The sequence below is a fragment of the Lactuca serriola genome, chromosome 4 (genome assembly GCF_051521515.1).
Source record: "Lactuca serriola cultivar US96UC23 chromosome 4, Lser_US96UC23_V15, whole genome shotgun sequence".
Taxonomy (NCBI): domain Eukaryota; kingdom Viridiplantae; phylum Streptophyta; class Magnoliopsida; order Asterales; family Asteraceae; genus Lactuca; species Lactuca serriola.
This window is the reverse complement of record NC_136411.1, coordinates 132,359,067-132,373,968: the sequence shown is the minus strand read 5'-3', so window position 1 is coordinate 132,373,968 and position 14,902 is coordinate 132,359,067.

The window sequence follows — 14,902 nt, the reverse complement described above, 5'->3', positions numbered from 1 at the left end:
ACCATATAAGCATAAATAATAAAATAAATAAAATAGAAATAGATCACATACCGATCACGATGTCTGCGCTACTCGGACCTCCTCTTTAGTCAGCTGAAATGTCCGACACTTCACCACAGGGACTTCCGCTTTAACCGGGCGGCCATCCGTAATCCTGATTGTGGCGAGCGTAGGCGCCACCACCGCTGTCACGCCCCGAAAACCGAAGGCGGAAACATTTCCGGGGCAGACTCCACGTTGAGTATCAAATCTAATGCACATAGTAAGCATAGTAAACACAAAACTTTACATTACATAGATTCATTTATATTGTCTAAAAACAAGAGTTACGTGAGTTATACATATACATATCATATGAACAAAAGTAAAGTCGTGTCTTCTATGTACTCCTTCTTCACCAAAATGATCGTTGGGTACCGGTCTAATATGGACCTGAGAATACAAGCAGTTTGAAAATCAGCATAAAGCTGGTGAGTTCATAAGCAGATTGTTTTCTGAAAATGAACATGTTTCCTTCCAGTTTTCTGAAAAAGTTACGAACCCAAGAAAATTCCATATTTTCTTAAAAGTAATGTTTACCAATCCTAAATGTGATGTAAAAGATATTTACTGAAAACCCGGTTGCCCTTGTGAGTTGTAAATTTTAGTTATCTGGTTTATCACATAAATCTTTTTATGTACAAATGTTTCCCCATGAAAATCCTATATTTTCCTAAAAGTTGGTTACCAATCTGAATGTAATGTAAAAGATGTATACTGAAAACCTGATTATCCTTGTGAAGTGTATGTTAGTTTTAACATGTATATAAAACTAATAAATAAGTATAAAACTTTCATTATCTTGATTGCGAGTCCTTAACCATACTTCAGACTAGATATGACTCAGATCGGGGCTAGTATCTTTTTATGACTTTTGTCACCCTTGAACCTTTCGGTTCGGCTATAGCTAGCAGCCAGGTGCGGGATAGTCAGTCCCATATAGATCTATACACTCAAGTCACGTTCTCCCATCCGGAGATTCTGGTTACAGGGATAGTCCTCCACTCTCGTATCAAGGGGAAGTGTTACAAAGGACGTGTCTCCAATCTTAAGAGTACTCTTTACTCTCGTATCTAGGGGGAGTACTAACTAAGACCAACTAAGTTCTAATGATACCTGTCCTTCACACTCGTATCTAGGGGGTGTTTTATTAAGAACAACACAAAAGTTCTATGGTTTCTAACAGTAAAAGTGTGAATAATCAATTGCGTAGTAAAAAGTATAGCACTATATAATAAGAATTTAAATCAGTTTGAAAAACAACTCTCAAGTCAAACAATTTGTTAATATGTTTTCAATTCTTAAAAGTGTACAGATTATGAAACCATTCAAATGAAATAATGAATTTAAGTACAAGATATTCTTGTACCTTTGCTTGTATTCCCCCCCCCCCCCCTGAAAACATTGAAAAACATGGAAAAAGGGTAGGGGTATGAATTCACCGGACGAGGAATGTGTCGACTAGGATGCTAAACGTCGGATCGAGGCTTGAAAATGTGTGAGGTTCCTATGTAATATTAAATGATACACAAATGTATCTAATTAGACTATAATTCACTAATTATATACGATTATACACTCCAAGACGCGAAAACACTTCAAATCAAGTGTTTGGAGTGATCCGGGTGACATCTATGGACGTATATGGCTCGGATATGGAGTTTACTCTTCAAGAGTAAACTCCCAAGAGAGTTCATAGCCCTAAGGACCCACTCCCCATGAGTTTACGGTCGTAAACTCATGGTGGGGTGTTCTAGTGTGCTAAATGGCCTTGAATCAATTCAGGGGTAATTCTAGGTTTGGTTTTAAGGCATTGGAAAGGGATAAAACCACCATATGGACCACTTAAAGGAGTTTACGGCAGTAAACTAGGAGTTTATGGCCTTAAGCTACCTCATACCCATTCCTTATATGTTTTGGTGGTGTTAGGACAATCACATGTGATTTAAACTCATTTTACAAGCCTTGGATGGAATTTAGGGCATCATTTGACTAAGTTTTAGGAGTTTACGACCCAGGAACCCATCCTTGGGGGGTTTACGGCCATTAACTCCTAAGGGAGTCATTTTCATCAAGTTTAAGGCTCCTAATTCAGTTGTGGTTGGTTCTAGACTTTAATCCAAGGCTATTGGTGTGTTTAAGTGGCATTTAAACACTTGGAAATGAATTTACTCTCCATGATAATGAGTTTACGGGACAAGCATGTTCTTGGGCTGTAAACTCATGTTTACTCCACAAAAGTTAAGTTTAAGGTGTTCTAAGTCCGTTCCATTAAGCCATCTAGCCATATCTAAGCTCCAAAGGTCGATTAGAAGGGTCTTGGGGCTCCAAAACCCATTTTATATCAGTTCACGGCCTAGGACTGTTCTAGGGCCGTAAACTCATGAAAATGGTCCTATTCCATAGTTTGACCATGAATTTGGAAGCTAGAGAGGTTGTACAACAAGTTACGAAGGTTACCTTGATGAAATGGGGCTTGAATTGAGTGATTTTGGATCAAAGACTTGGATTTGAGGAGAGGGGTTAGAGAGAGAGTAGTGAGAGAGTATAAAACATCAAAACGAAGTCTTTTGAGCTTTAAACATTTTCTAAGTTTCGGACACGGTGGAATTCTACCCGATACCGACGTTAAACGGGGCTTTTGGTCGCACCCGATTAAGTTGTCGTAACCCGGCGGGATCGAATCTAAAAATTTTAAATTTAATAATTTGGGCCAATATCATGAGTTCCTGAGGGGTTTGGACACTCATGAGTTTTTAATAATCATATAAATTTAAATAACTTAGCCCAAAAACGAAATCGGAACGAATCGCTAAAGACGGGTTTTACGGACGAAATGGGTTACGGCGATGGACAAACTTCGGGTTGTCACAACCGCTCCTCCTCTAACCAACCTCGGAAAATCGACCTTTTATGATTGGTATGGTTGTAGTGGAAACAAATCAAGCCCTTCTTGAGGCAATCCCTGCTCATGTGATCCGGCTGGCCACATGCATAACATGTCGAGCGTGCTGCTCGACAAGCTAAATTGTGCGGCTTACCACACTTGGCACATCTGTCACGAACCTGGTGGCGCCTGCTGGGAGGATCGGAGGTCTTAGGCTTCTTGGCCTGACCCATGGCTTCCTGAACCTGCTCTAGCTTCCACTTTGTCTAGAGCTCCAACGCAATTTCCTGTTCTCGGGCCATCTCCCCCATGTCATTTAGGGTCTTGCACCCCGAAAAGCTCACAAACTCCTGGATATCATCCCTCAACATGGAATGATACCTCGTCTTCTTCATCTCCTCATCTGCAGCATAGTACAAAACCAATAGTGCTCTCTCCTGAAACTTGGCGATGATCTCCGCCGCTATCTTTGTAGTTTGATGTAGATCCTAAAACTCTCTCACCAAACGCTGCACCTCGATGGACGGTGCAAAATCCTGATGAAACCTCCTCACAAACTCATCCCAAGTAATCTCAGCCACACCCAGTGATCCCACCTCGCGGGTAACCTCCTCCCACCAGTCTCGTTCTCGATCCCTCAACATACAAGATGTGAACCCCACCTTTGCTGTCATGTGGCAAAAGCTCATGCGTTGGGCATTCTCCATGTTTTCCACCCAACGTTGATTAGTGATGGGTTCCCTGACCCCAAAGAACTCAGGCACACCACACGCCTTAAACTCCTGGAATAAGGGAGCTCGGGCCCGAATTTGGTCTGTAGCAATCTCAGCTCAGAAAGACCTAAGCCGCTCCTCCATGATCTCCATCATGCCCTCCTTGACGGTACCAAAGATCACTGAGGTAGCGTCAAGGATGCCACGAGTAACCTCAGTCATGATAAGATCGTGTAGCCTCTCATCAATAGGCTCTGCATCAGAGCCTGAACCCAATCTTGATCCTAATCTTGAACCCGAACCTCGCGTGATCATCACCATCCTCAACTGAAACTAATACCACAAGAAAAATGTCAAGGAATTTGAAAGGGATTCCTGCTCATCGGACTACTTAGAGCTTCCAGGTATGACATTGTTTCGGGTACAGGTCCTGTGCTTTCAGTAGTATGGGCCCAATACTACTTTCCACACCTACGTGTACCTTCCCCAAGGCCATACCTGATACCCCTAATTCACCCAGCCACAAATCATGACCCACGAAACACAACACCAACTCAGATCCTAGACTATTCTAGGATTTCCCAATCCCTACAAAACTAGAAACTTAAGCCAATCATAGCAGGTTGCCTTATGCATACAAGTTATACACAAATAGACTCACATAGACAGTCAAATAAGCTTCTAACCTAAACCATAACCAAACAAGGAACATGAATAATGCAGAATTCATCATTCTTGGGCTATGTAATCCTAGAGATATATAACTTTTAAAGCATACACATAGCAAGTAATTAATTCAACATCAATTTCAAAATATAACTATAGCATGGCTAGCACATCGAGAACACTTACTTAAGTTTGGCCGATTACGTGCATTGCACTCTCCCCTTTTACTTACAAAAACCGTTTTCAAGAAAATTTGTAACACTTGGTTTCTTTTTGAAAAAGGGTTTACCATTTCCTCAGTTTGAGTTCTGAAACACCCAAGCATGTACCCGAATCCCTCAAACCAAGGCTCTAATACCAACTTGTAATAGCCCGAATTCACAATAAAAATCATTAAATAATTAGTAGTATCAACCACATTTATTTTCCAAAAATCCCATTACATAGCTACATTGTTTAAAAGATCAAAGTCTTCAAATACTAAGTGCAAAAATATTGGAGAGTGCACGTTACGCCATCAAGTCGGGCCCTTGCCTTTAGAACCAGAAGTACCTAAAACACACAACAAAACTATAAGTGGAGGCTTAGCGAGTTCCTCAAAACACATAACCATATAATGCCATCCACACATGTATAAAAGTTTTCCATGGACTCCCTCCATGGTCTTCATTTGGAATGTCATGGGCTACCCCCATGCTCTTGTATCCCACAGCCATGGGATCCCCCATGGTCTTGTCAAGTGTTATGGGGTCCCCTCATGGTCTTCACATAAGTCAATTAGCAAACCATACCATACTCAATTACTAAACACCTCATAATAAGTAATGGGTCGACCTTGGTGCCTTCGACCCCTGGTGTAATGAGAAGACTCACCTCAATCTGCTGAACATAATAGTTGCTTGCCTAGCAGTCTGAAACCTCAAACTGAACAATAATATAAATACGCCTAAATTAGGATTATAATTCAACCTATTCAAAGAGTCCAAACACTTAATCCTAAGCCCTTCCATGGTGGCCCAAAAGTCTTTCCTTTACAAACGGGCCTAGGTTCCAAGATAAAAGTAATAAATGGGCCACATGGCCCAACAAGCCCAACCAATACAACTATAGCCCAAAACAGAATAACATTACCCTAACTCTAAATGGGACCGGGACCAAAACAGAATAACGCCCAATAAGCTCACAAGCCCACACGAATCCCAAACCCATATGAGATGCGTACGCCCAACGTACCACTCCAGTACGCTTAGCGTACTGTGCCCTTTGGCTATACGCACAACGTACATGATATTACACCTAACATACAAATTGATTAGGCACCAATGACCATTAAGTTCTTAATACTTGGGATTTCATTGTTAAACTTCAGATCTAAGTCCATTAAGATGCCCTAGGGCATAAAGTTGGAAACCTTATGCCCTTACATGCCATAAGGGTCCCCAATACTCCATTCATCCCATTAAGACTTCATTTAAGACCTCAAGCTCATGCATGCTATAAAAACAACCTTTAAGATGGCACCATTATGCATCAAACATGCTTAAAGATCTTAGATCTAACAATCCTAGTCTCTAGAGTTGCCAACATCACAAGAGAGGGTCCAAGAACCAAAAAGGGATTTCATAACAAAACCCTTTCTCAAACTAACAAAAAAGATAATAAGGTTATGACTTTATACCCAAGACTTGCTCACCACCTTCTCCTTTTTGAATGCTCTCTAAAATGGCCACCAAAACAATCTTTAAGCTCAAGGATCAAACTCTCATTACAATTTGGCATTAAGGGATGAAATGAGGCTATAGAGGCGGTTTAGGGTTTGGTCCAAATGATATAAGGTTGCTTAGATAATGGGAAAGTCAAGATATTAGGGTTTTAGCCACCTGAGATGTACGCCCTGCTTACCTACTTGTAAGCCCAGCGTACGAGCCTCAGCCACCCGATGTGCTGATCTCATGTACGCTAAGCTTACCAAATGTACGCCCAGCATATAAATGAAGGGTCCTTTTTTCCATAATGAAAATTCTTGAATCCTGGAGTGGAGTGTTACACGACCCTGATGGCCTCCCAAATGAGAATCCTAAGTCATGGGTCTCATCATCTGGCCCACTGAAATCTGAGTCAGCTCTGGCTTCTGGTAACATCCCAGACATTAAGGCCAAAAATTCCATTTTAAATTAAACAATTATAAAACCATTTGTCTGATAGCAATCATAATATCACTCATATCAAAAACAAATGTATCGATAGTCAAAATATTTCATAACAAAATATCATCAGAGTATAAATCCCAAAGACCTCCAGAGCGGAAAATGTCGTGTGATGCGCTGCGATCATGTCGGCTCCTTTCCCTTTGAAGAGGAAGTACCTAAAACCAAGACTGAAAACCGTAAGCACAAAGCTTAGTGAGTTCCCCCCATTATACCACATACCATACAATAAGATGCTGCCTAGCATATCTGGGTGCTGGCCTACCCCTTCGGTCTCTTTCAACCGGTAACCGCCTAGCATATATAGGTGTTGGCCCACCCCTTCATTCTCTTTCAATGCCTAGCATATATGGGTGTTGGCCTAACCCTGCATTCTCCTTCAACTGGTAACGGGGACTATTTCACCCCTATCACTACCACATATCATCCTAGTACATAAACATATTAGTCACATACTGCCTAGCATATATGGGTGTTGGCCTACCCCTTCGGTCTCTTTCAACCGGTAACAGGGACTATTACTATCACATAATATCATAGCATACTAGCATATAAAGCATAACAGATAGGGGCATACTAGACAATTATCACAAAGACAATCATCTCAGCTATAATCAACTACTAGTGGGCCGACATTGGTGTCTTCGACCCACTTCTACTAGAAGGTAACTCTCCTCAAATGCTGTGAAGTAGCTGAACTATCCTCGGCTCTAAAATCAACCCCACTCAAACTCTTACACATAAAAGATTTTCTTTACTTACCCTTTCATACTTATAATCCCTCCTTAAGGGACAACTTTGGTCAAAGTCAAAGTCAAAGTCAACACCCTAGTCAAAGTCAATATTCTGTTCAAAGTCAACATTCTGGGTTGACTCAACTCGTCGAGTTGGTCCATCAACTCGTCGAGATCCATGAATTGTAAACCCTGAAATGATGATCCAACTCGTCGAGTTTCTCCTATCAACAAAATCGGGACTTCTCCATTCAACTTGTCAAGTCATCCTTGAACTCGTCAAGATCTTCCTTTTACCAAATCGGGATACTTCGACCCAACTCATCGAGTTCCTCTATGAACTAATCGAGTTCTTTAGTCTGTTGAGCCATCTTAATAGATTAAGCTCTTATCCTTCAGATCTAAGCTCCATACTCCATATTTATACTGAAAATGTCCTTTTATGGGTAAAGTTTCCAACTTTACCCATTAATACCCTTCCTTAATGGATTTAGCTCAAACCCTAACTCTTTAAGACCTAGATCTTGATCCAAAAGCCATTAATACTTCAAGCTAAGGCATACAAACTGAGACCTAGACAGTAGACATTACATGAACATATAAAGTCTTTGACTTTCTCTCCATGCATGGACTTTTTGGAGCTTAAAAGGCCAAAATGACATACTAAAGCTTGCATGGGGCTTTAATGGCCATAAATTTTGCACCTTTATGCCATAAAAGTCCTCGAAGGTCATAGATCAGGAAGTATACTCACATGGGACCATTCTACTTGGACCAAAACCCAATAAATGTGAAAATGAAGAGATCTAAGTAATCATTAAGCAAGGTTGAGACTTTCTTACCAAAAAGTGATGAGGATGGGGTGAAGTTTCTGGATCTAATCACTCCTTCTTGAGTCCTGAAGCTTTTTCTTCTTCCACAAGCTTTAAATACACAAGTTTTCTCTCAAAAATTTCTCACAAGCTCACACAAGGCATTAAGGTTTTGAGATTTAGGGTTTGGGACTTGGAGGCTGTAAATGAGGCTAGCCTAAGGAAGTTTAGGTGTTTAAATAGGGTCAACACCCTAAAAATTAGGCTTTCACTCTGCCATTCCTACTCGTTTAGTTGAGGCTCTTAACTTGTCGAGTAGACTTTACAACCCGCGTCCAATTCCATTCCTACTCGACGAGTTTGGGGCCTCCAACCCGTCGAGTTTCTATACAAAATTCAATAAATTTTTAATTAAATACATACCAGGAACCGGACGTTACACTTCCTCTTCCTGAGATGCTCCAAATCATTCTCACGCTCTCGAGCTCTAGCAATAATATCAATCAGGGTCTCGCACCCTGATAAATTCACAAACTCCCTGATGTCATCTCTCAACATGTCATGATATCTCACTTTCTTCATCTCCTCGTCCGTTGCATACTGTGGAACCAATAAAGCCCTTTCCCAGAACTTGGAAGTTATCTTTGATATAGTCTCATTCGTCTGGCGAAGGTCCTCAAACTCCCTCCCCAACTGCTGCACCTCAAAAGCTGGTGCAAACTCGGTCCTAAAACAGGTCACAAACTCATCCCAAGTCATGGTCTCTAGGGCCTCGCCTTCCAAAGAGACGTCTACCTCCTCTCACTAATCTTGGGATATATCTTTTAGAAGACAGGAGGCAAATCTGACCTTTGACCCCTTGGGGCAGAAACTTTCCCTGAACGTGTTAGCCATAACCGCTAACCATCACCTACTAGAAATTGTGTCCTTCTCCCCAAAGAACTCGAGAGCTACACAAGCACAAAACTCATGGAAAGAAAGAGTGTGAGCTCCAACAAAAGCCATAACCTCAACATGTAATGCACCCAGACGCTCATCTAAAATCTCTAAAATCCCCTCCTTAACCGTACCAAAGATCACATGAGTCAGCTCTAAAATACCACTAGTAATCTCCGACGGGATGACTCCCGCATCCGCTCATCAATCAGCTCAGTACCTGCACCTGAGCCCTAACCATAACATGAACCTCCTCCTAGTGTGCTCATCGCCATACCAAGACAAAGCAATCATACCAGTAATCAGAACACACCCAAGAATCCACTTCCCATAGGCTTCGTAGATTCTACAAGACTCTCCCGAATTCGAGTATACATCCAGTGCTTTTAGTAGTACGGTCCCGATACTACCTTCCACACCTATCCATAATTCCCTCAAGACTCATCCCAAATCCTCTAAGTCACCTTCTCAAATTGATACTCCAAGTTCTCGCTAAACAAGTAAACGGTACAACTAAACCCACTGAAGTATTTCCTATGCTTTCCTAGGTTTCCAACCTCACCCCCGTCATCAGTTGCTGAAGAACTACCCATAATGTTAGTTAACCACCTCATGAATACAATCACATGCAACAAAGCTTAAATAATCCTTCAAGTAAAAGACCCATCCCTATAATGGTTGGACTCAAATAAGAGTTGCGCAATAGGGTCAAATCCATCACAATGAGATTATTTAACCTATGCAACATGTGACATGACATATTCACTTAGTAGTTAACCCACATCACTAGGAGTCCCACAAAGCAAGCATCAATCAACCACGGAAAATATAATTAGTGTACCAACTAATCAAGCCATTCTATCTCATTATCTGAAAACCATACTAGCATGCAACTCCAGAAGCTCAAACAATCAGGAATATAAAGGTATCTCTCCTAACGTGAAATCTTGAGCGGATCCTAAGCCCTAATCTACCATGCAATTCTCATATCATATAATTACAACAAACATGTATGGGTATTCTTGGAATCACTTACTTGAGCTCGACCGATTGTACACATCACACCCCATTTGTCTTTACAAAATCCTTTTAGAAATTTCTTTCCTTTTACAAAAATCTTTTTAAAACTCTTTTTATTTTTAAGAAGAAAAATACCAAATCCTCAATTTGAGCTCAATCACACTCGAGAGTGTTCCCGAATCCCTCAACCAAGGCTCTGATACCAACTGGTAACATCTGAAAATTATGAGGTAAAAGTTTCATTTATAATTCAACCAAAATATTAATTATCTTTAAGACAACATTCAATATCTTCTTAACCAAATATTTGCAAGTACTTTTATAATAAAACAGTTATCAGAGTACAATCCCAAAATCATCATAATGCAGAAACAAGGGTGGATGTGTTGCGATCAAGTCGGGCCCTTCCCTTTCACACCGAAAGTTCCTGAAACCAGAACCATAAAAACTATAAGCACAAAGTTTAGTGAGTTCCCCAAAATACCACATGTCATACAAAATAAACACATATTGGGCCCTCGCTCAGCATCGAGTCCCACTTGGCCATAGGCCCCCCTCGAATTATAGATCTGTCATTTATTAGGCCTTGCCTGACATCGGGCCCCACCCGAAACTCATAATAAATGTATAAACAAATAATCATGCTAACACATGCAAAAACCACAAACCAATATCATATAATACAATCATCAAGCCTCACCTGACATTGAGCCTCGCCCGGTATACATACCAGCACATAACACACGCAAGAGTCACGTAGACGTCTAGCATCCTATCATAATAATCATGGGCCGACATTGGTGCCTTCGACCCACTAAATATAGTGAGGAAACTCACTTCAATCTGTTGATAATCAAATAACTGTTCGGACCCACTAAACCGGATAACCTTGCACCAACTAACAATAAATACAATCTTAATCAATAAGTAACCCGACTCCAAAATCTGAGGCCTACTCCATAAACCAACTTCCTAAAGGGTAAAATACCATTTTACCCTTTTCCTACTTGTTCCATAACCATGGTCCAACCCAAAAGCACAAAAGCCTAAAATGGCAACCCAAAGCCCAAATCAATAGCCACAAAAGCTCATTATGGCACAAAGTCTGAAGTCCAATGGCCTAACAAGGCCCAAATCTCAAAAAGCCCAAAATGGCAAACTAGGGAGTATGCCCCGCGCACCAAAATGGTACGCCCAACGTACTCACCCTCGAAGCGTAGAGTATAAATGATTGATGCACAAAACCTCCATTACGTTGAGCGTATTCATCAGGGACCAAAAATCCATATTAAGCTCTTAATGGTTAATACAATGACTTCCAAACTCAGATATCACCCTAATGAGATGTCTTAACATGTAAAGTTGGCAACTTTACTCCTTTGCATGGTTTAATGGGACCAAAACCTAAATAACATCCAAACTCATGAATGATCCAACATAATTCATCAAGATGACATTTTTTATGAACAAGGGACCTCCCAAAGGCCAACATCCAACATTCTATGCTCTTGGAGTAGCTCATACTCACAAGGATGACTCTAAGGACCAAAATAAACCCAAAATACTCCTTAAACTAGATCTAACACCTAGAGTCATCAAGATAGAAACCTTATACCTCCAAAATGTAGATCAAGATGCAACAAGCCTAGATCCAAAAGCTTCAAGCAATCCCACACTTCTCCAAGATGTGCCTTCTTCCTCTATGAACTACAAAAAGCATGAAATACCACCAAAAGATCAACAACCACTCAAATAGGGGATAGGGTTTCGATTATAGTGTTTAGAGGGATGGAGGCTGGAGATAATATGGTTTGGTGGTGAGTTAAGGAGGTTAAACAGGGTCTAAGACCATAAATTAGGGTTTGGGTCTGACTGGATTATGCCTAACATACTTCTGGTACGCCCAGCGTACTCCTTAGAGCACCCACGATAAAATTGCTTAATACACTCATTGTACACCATTTTACGCCCTACGTACTGGCCTTAGCACTAGTACGCTATGCATACACTTGTATACACCCATTGGTACTCGGTTTAACCCTAAAACCATCAAGCTTCTGAAGGCCATAACTTCTTCGTTATAAGTCCATTTTCCGTCGATCCTTATATCCACAAAACGGTAACGAGAAGCTCTACGCTTCTATGAACTCATACTTGCATTAAAACTTCCTGAAAAAACATCCAATATCCATAAAAGCCCGAACTAACACTTTAACGAAATACCCCTTGGCTCCAAAACACAAACCGAACTCCCGGATCATCTAAATTACATTAAACACACCCAATTGCGTCTAAATCTCTTTTCCTAAAAGGCCCTAAGCCTGACGATACTCGGTCTTTGGGTCACCAACCCGCATTAGGAAACGATTCGGAACAAGGCGTTACAATCCTCTTCAGCCTCCGACCCTTTACCTCAAAATCCTAGCCTCCCTTAAAGAGTTTTGGTCCACTTTGGTTTTCTTGGTACCTTAAAGAAGAAGAAAAAGAAGAAGAAGAAGAAGAAAAAGAAGAAGAAGAAGAAGAAGAAGAAGAAGAAGAAGAAGAAGAAGAAGAAGAAGAAGAAGGTGTTTTTGTACATTAATCCAGCAAGCATTATCATCATCATCATCATGTTATGGATATTCTAGCCACTTGTGAGTTTTCAAGTTTATAGCTTTTTGGTTTGTGCTTCTAGATCTAGGGTTATTGTCCCTTTTCTTCATGATTATGAGATTTGATGGAATGGATTCGATCAAGTTGGCAACTTTATGGATCCTTGAGGTCCATTTGAGGTTTTATGTTTCAAATCTTATGTTCCCTCGTGTATTTGGCGTCATGTGCAAGTTTGAGCCCTTTTGCTTCCTTAGATTTGACCTATTTCGGGTTAGACATGCATTGTACATGCATGTTAATAAAGCACATATTTTATGGTGTATTTTAGGTATGAAGGTCTTCTATAAAGTTCGGTGGGGTGTCTTGGTCGATTAAGAGCTTAATGGGTTAGCTCGTGCCTCATGATGTTATTAAGGACTTAGGGTTAGAAGTTTTGGCCTACTGGGATGACTCAAGGGTTAAATTTGGAAACTCTATCCATTAATACCTTGGAATGGACCAGATATGAGCTTTAGAGCTCTTGAAATGGGAAGAAAATGGATTAAGCTCATTTGATTTGTTCAGACCAGTCCCAAGACGTGGCCTTAGGCTACCACGGTGTGGCAACTGGGGAATCTTCGACTATTTTAAAATTTAGTGACCATGCCGTGGCCAAGGAGGACTACGAAATGGAGGGCTGTTGACTGACAATTTTGACCTTGCTTTGACCATTGACTTTTTGACCAATTTGAATTTTGGTCAAAGTTCGGTAGAATTGAGTATTTGACTAAGAATTGGTCTCGGTTTGGTTGTAGGAAGTTTGGGGTGGCTATTTTGGTGTTGAGGTAGCTGTTAGGCTTCTTTTGAGTAGTTCATGTGAGTCTTCTCACCATACTTGTGGGTTAAAGGCACCAATGTTGGTCCACTGATTTGTATATCTAGGATGCATGTATTTATGTGACTATTGCTGGTATGAATGCATGTTGTATTCATGGAGCAGATCTGCTCTCAAATTCATTATGGACTCAGTGTTAATACGGACATGTGGGTTATTACGGACCCGACACAACCACATGTTGTTACATGGAGTCATTATGGACTCAGGATTGATACGGACCGGGGGTTGTTATGGACCCAACACAACTACATGTTGTTATATGGAGTTATTATGGACTCGGGGTTAATACGGACCAGGGTGTTGTTACAGACCCAACACACCTACGTGTTGTTACATATATTTTGTATGTGGTATTTTGGGGAACTGACTAAGTTTTATGCTTACGGTTTTGTGCATAAATGTTTTCAGGTACTTCTGGTTTAAAAAGGAAGGATCTGACTTGATCACACTGCAACCCCTGAAGATTTATTCTGCAATGATTGTTTATGATTTACTTTGATGTTTTGAGAATACTTTTACGTTGATCGTCTTTTGGGATAATGAATGAATGGTTTTGACTTAACTAAAATAAAAAATTTTACTCGATATTTTTGGGACGTTACCGGTTTATTCTCCGATGGGACATGGTCATGGTTTGAATGTCTATACATTTCAAGGTACTAAGGAGATGGTACCTCTTCTCATGAATAAATGACCTATTTTATATACGACTAGGATATGAAGTCCCATTATGGTGACATTAAAGGTTTAAAGTCTTCATGTTGGCTTCTAGGGGTATAAAGTCCACATAGAGGGGCATTATAGGTATAATGTCCTCACCTTGTTTTGTATAGGTACGAACTCCCTATTGTGTGTTCTAGCTAGAGCTTTTGAGTGTTGATTGCTTTGTGTTAAACTATATTCATGGGAAAATGTTGGGCTGAAGTTATATTTTGTATTGCGTCTTTTGGGCTCGTAGATTAGCCTTGTACTCTCCGGTTTGGGCCTGTCCAACCGAGAGCCTTTTATGTATTGTATATAAGTTATCGCTTGCATGCATATTAGGTTAAGATTCAAGATTTAAGATTTCTGTTTGAGCGTTTTCAGAGTTTACGTATTTGCTCTCTTGTAATCTTCTAATCCTTTACAGTTGATGTTCTTAATCGAGCTCTTCTAAGGATTTTATTTAAATCATTCGACACGTTTGATTCAAGCTGTTTGTTCTTAATATTGTGTTCATCCTTGTTATTTATATTGTGTTCTTGCTGTTTCACATACTCACACTTGTTCAAGATCTAATCGATCTTTATAAATTAAAAGCTATTGTGTTTTAAATCTCATCAATTGGTATCAGAGCAGGAGGCTGTGTAATCGATACACTTCTTTTCTGTGAAAAAGATTTTCATTAGGGTTTTCCGCAATCATCGATATTTATTGAGC